The sequence below is a fragment of the Panthera leo genome, chromosome D3 (assembly GCF_018350215.1).
Source record: "Panthera leo isolate Ple1 chromosome D3, P.leo_Ple1_pat1.1, whole genome shotgun sequence".
Taxonomy (NCBI): domain Eukaryota; kingdom Metazoa; phylum Chordata; class Mammalia; order Carnivora; family Felidae; genus Panthera; species Panthera leo.
The window spans coordinates 78,449,438-78,454,826 of record NC_056690.1 but is presented as its reverse complement, the minus strand read 5'-3'; positions in this window follow the sequence as shown (position 1 = coordinate 78,454,826).

Here is a 5,389-nt window from a genome sequence, read left to right as displayed (position 1 = left end):
ATCCATATTCTTTAATTGATGCTGGTGATGAGTGTGGTGATTTGGTTGAATAAGCATGATCGTGGAATAACTGATAAGGCAACGTTGTTTTCATCTCTCCCACTCACAATCTCTTAAAACTTAATTTCATGTGGGTAGATTTTTTTTCTTGCTAACTAGACGAAATTCAAGCCAACATCCATAACGCGTCCCGTTGTTTTTAGGTAATGAAAAGCGATACGTTTACTTCTATTCACAAAAGAGTTCAGCTCAATAATTTAAATGTTCAACGTAGTGCAATACTCAAAATATTCAATATGCATTTGAGTGATGGCATCTCTGCTCTGCTTTAGGCCTGCCACGGCAGACACTAGCAGCAGGTAAGGGTGTTTGGTCGGGTTTTCTTCCTTCCCCTTGTGCTTTCACTCTCCTTCTCCATTTGCTCCTGGCTTTTCTTCTACCTGCAGGATCAGAGACGGTGAGAGAAGGAAAAGAGCAAACAAGTTCTTACAGATACAGCTGTAAATTGAAACAAGTCCATTCTGGTCTTTGGTAGTGAGTAAAGCCGTAGAGACCTACTGTAGGTTTGTTTTGTTTTGTTTCTTCTACTTCTTTCTTCCTGCTTTGCCACCATCTTTCTTCTCGCGTTTCCTCAACGTAGGCAAATGCACCTTTCTGGCTGATCAGTTTTGCCTTTTTCATGAATCATGTTAACATTTCACTGATACAGATAAAACTTCTAAATGGAGAAAAATACTCTCTGGACTTTCTACACAGTGGTGTTGAAAAATCTGTACTTTATTTAGACAATGTCTACTTTGCTAATGTAGTAGAATCATCAAGCATCATCATGATGTTATTTCAGTTTTCTTCCCATTTACAGTCTTAAGAAAATATGTTGAATTGTCTATGACTTATAGTCTAAATAAAAGTGATGGAAAAAAACACTGACAACAAGCCATTCCTGCAAAACTGGCTTGTCACATTTACTTTACAAAAACAGTTATTCTTTTTGTAAGTCCCCCAAGAAAATGGAGTCTTACACTTGTGCTCGACTTCAAGAACTGTTCTGTTACCAGCTTCTAGTGTTTAAAGTCATATTATGATAAAAACTTACGTATTCTAAGAGGCCAAAGGAAATCTCCATTCATTTATTCCAGCTTCTGAGTAACAAGACAGAGTAACAAGATCTTATCATTGATAATAACGTTTTCATTCGTTGTAGAGTGTAAATGTGTTGGAGTTTGGTTTTGATGGGTATAAGTTATAAATATATCCTCATAATAGTGATAAAACTAATCAATTAAACTCTTAAAAGTCAACAATAAGAACACAAACAACCTGGTTTAAAAAAAAAAAAACAAAAATGAGTCAAGGACCTTAACAGTCACCCGGACCAAAGAAGATACACAAATGGCAAATAAACGTATGAAAAGATGTTCCACATTGTATGTCATTAGGAATTGCAAATTAAAACAATAACATACATTACACACCTATTATAATGATGAAAATCCAGAATACTGACAACACCAGATGTGGAAGGGTGTGGGGCAACAGGAACTCCCATACGTTGCTAGTGGGAACGCAAAATGGCACAGTCACTTTGGAAGACAGTTTGGCTATTTCTCGTAAAACTAGACATACTCTTACAATACAATCCAACAATCTCACTTCTTGGTATTTACCCACAGGAGTTGAAAATTTATGTCTACACAAAAACCTGCACATGGATATTTATAGCAGCCTTATTCATAATTGCTCAAACTTGAAAGCAACCAAGATATACCCAGTAAGTGAATGGACAAATAAACTGTGATACCTCCAGACAATGGAATAATACTCAATGTTGAAAAGAAATGAGCTTTCAAGCCACAAAAAGAAATAGAGTAAACTTAAATGCATATTACCAAGTGAAAGAAGCCAATATGAAAAGGCTATATACATACTGTATGATTCTAACTATATGACATTCTGGAAAAGAAAAACCTATGGAAACACTAAAAAAAAAAAAATAAAATCGGTGGTTCTAAGGGTTGGAGGATGGGGCTAAGGATGAATAGGCTGAGTACAGAGGATTTTTAGGGCAGCAAAAATACTGTATGATTCCATAATGATGGATACATGTCATCATAGATTTGCCCAAACCCACAGCATGTACAACACTAAGAGCAAACCCTAAGGTAAACTATGAACTTTGGGTGAATATGATATATTTATACAGGTTCATCAGTTATAATCAATGTACCACTCTGGTGGGGGATGTTGATAATGGGGGAGGCTGGGGGTATATAGGAAATCTCTGTACCTTCTTCTCAATTTTGTTGTGACCCTAAAACTGCTCTAAAAAATAACTTCTTTAAAAATAGTAACCAACTCTAGCTGCCACACAAAAATCAAGATGATAATAACTTCAGAGTTAACAGCTATAGAAACCTTTGATTAAGTTTACTTATACAGGTGCCTGGGTGGCTCAGTTGGTTAAGCACCTGACTCTTGATCTCGGCTCAGGTCATGATCTCACAGTTCATGAGATCAAGCCCTGTGTGGGGCTCGGCGCTGACAGCACAGATTTGGCTTGGGATTCTCTCTCCTCTCTCTCTCTCTTTGCCTTTCCCTGTTGTCTCTCAAAAATGAATAAATAAACTTATATAAAAATGTTTACTTATAAAGCTGAGTATCATTAGAATAAAGAATGATCTTGCTTGTGCCTATCTTTATTATGTTATCAAAATTCAAAGCGACAACTTTATTTTTGCTAATAGGCATAAATTTATGAAACTTTACTTGACTTATATAGGTAGATTCATTTATTTATGAAAACATTTAGGCAAAAACTGTAGATGACATAATACAGGTAATATTGTAGTTGATATTGTCTGGCTCTGGAAACCTGCATCTGTAAATAAAACCATCGATCAAGTTGGCCTTGAAAGTGGCAAGTTTTACACCTAGAGCAAGATAGTCATCCTATTAATCACTCAAACATGACCTTAAAATTAACAAAACAAACTGCAAGGAATACTTGTATTTTAGGAAAAATCTGTTTTAGGAAAATCTGTTTTAGGGAAGATCTATTACCTTTGTCAGTGGCATATTTACCACAGCATTTTATTTTATTTTATTTTATTTTATTTTATTTTATTTTATTTCATTCTTTAAAGATTTTATTTGTAAGTAATCTCTACAGCCAACATGGGGCTTGAACTTACACCCCCAAGATCAAGAGTCACATGTCCTTCCGACTGAGCCAGCCAGGGACCCTGACCACAGCATTTAAAAACTGAGGTTGTGTAATAAAACATACTCGACCAAATATTAAAAAAAAAATATGGTCTCTAGCCTGCATAGTATCTTTACAGAAAGATCCATTAGGCTATATGAAAGAAAGAGAGAAAGAGAGAGAGAGGGAGGGAGAAAGAAAGAGAGAGGAAGGAAGGAAGGAAGGAAGGAAGGAAGGAAGGAAGGGAGGGAGGAAGGAGGGAAGGGAAGGGCAGGGCAGGGAAAAAGGAGGGAAGAAGGGAGGAAGGAAGGGAAGAAGGAGAATGTGATAAGCCCTAGTAATAAATAGACACTCCATATCACAAAGAAGAAGGAAAGCCAGACATGATCTAAAGGCCTCCAGCACGTTTTTATCTGTGGAAAAATTCACTCATCAATTTCTTAATTTAGAGAATATCTCAATAACTGAAATCTAATTAAAAAATACATTGATATAGGAATTCACAAAGGGAAAAATAAACCACAAATAACTTTAGGGCTGTCTCAGCAGATCCTTTCTAATCTCACCATCTTTCTGTACAAATTTCTGCTCCTTTTCCTCACTAGTGTGAAAACAACTTAGAAAAGGTCTGGGTGGGGGACGTCTGAGTGGCTCAGTCAGTTAAGCATCTGACTTCGGCTCAGGTCATGATCTCGTGGTTCATGAGTTCCAGCCACATGTCAGACTGTGCTGACAGTTCAGAGCCTGAAGCCTGCTTTGGATTCTGTGTCTGTCTGCCCCTCTCCAACTTGCTCTCACTCTCTCTCTTTCTCTCTCAAAAACAAATAAACATTAAAAAAAAAAAAAAAACAAACTAGGGGCGCCTGGGTGGCACAGTCAGTTAAGCATCCAGCTCTTGATCTCGACCCAGGTCATGATCTCATGGTAGGTGAGTTTGAGCCCCATTCCAGGCAGAGCCTGCTTGGGATTCTGTCTCTACCTCTCTCTCTCTGCCCTTCTGCCACTTGTGCTCTCTCTTTCTCTCTCTCAAAATAAACAAATAAAATTAAAATAAATAAATAAAATAAAATAAATACTACGAAGGAAGGAAGGAAGGAAGGAAGGAAGGAAGGAAGGAAGGAGGGAGGGAGGGAAGGAAGAAGGAAGGAAGGAAGGAAAGAAGGAAGGAAGAAGGAAGGAAGGTAGGAAGGAAGGAAGGAAGGAAGGAAGGAAGGAAGAAGGAAGAAAGGAAAGAAGGAAGGAAGGAAGGAAGGAAGGAAGGAAGGAAGGAAGGAAGGAAGAGGCCTGGGTGGCTCAGTAGGTTAAGTGACTGACTCTTGATTTCGATTTCAGCTCATGTCATGATCTCACCATCATAAGTTTGAGCTCTGTGACAGGCTCCACACTGACAACTCAGAGCCTGCTTGGGATTCTCTCTCTCCCTCTCTCTCTCTCTGCCCCTTCCCAGCTCTCTCTCTCTCTCTCTCTTCCCCTCTCAAAAAAAATAAATAAACTTAAAAAAATTTAGGGGTGCATGGGTGGCTCAATGGGCTGAGCATCTGACTCTTGATTTTGACTCAGGTCATGATCTCATGGTTCATAGGTTCAAGTCCTGTGACCAGCTCTGTGCTGACAGTGGGGAGCCTAATTGGGATTCTCTCTCTGCCCCTCCCCTGCTAGCTCACACACACTCTCTCTCAAAATAAATAAATAAACTTAAAAAGAACTGCTTTAAAAAGAGTAAAAAGAAAGAAAAGAAGAAAAAAGGGGGACAGTAAGAAGGAGCTAAGTTGGGGAGGTAGAGGGAGAACTTGAGGAGAGGAAGGTAGAAAGAAGGAAGTAAAAAAGAAAGAAGAAGGGAATGAAGGAAGGATTCCCCAACAAGAAATAAAAGGACATCATTTTGGTTTATCTTTTATAACTCAGAATTTAAACCCTTGGTGAATTACAAACTATCTTGTATTTACAGCTGAGTGCCTGAAAAAAGCATGGATTTTTGGTTGCTGACTACATCTGAGCCTTTATTGGAATCTGATCTATGAAAGCCAAATTCTATGCACTGATTCTAAATACCCAACATTTCTTATTAAAGAGTACCTGGGCAATCTCAGTTTGAAGAAAAATGGAAAGGAGAAAAATGGAAAGGAGAAAAGACAGACAGATGGAGAGAAGGAAGGAAAGAAGGAAGGAAGGAAGGAAGGAAGGGAA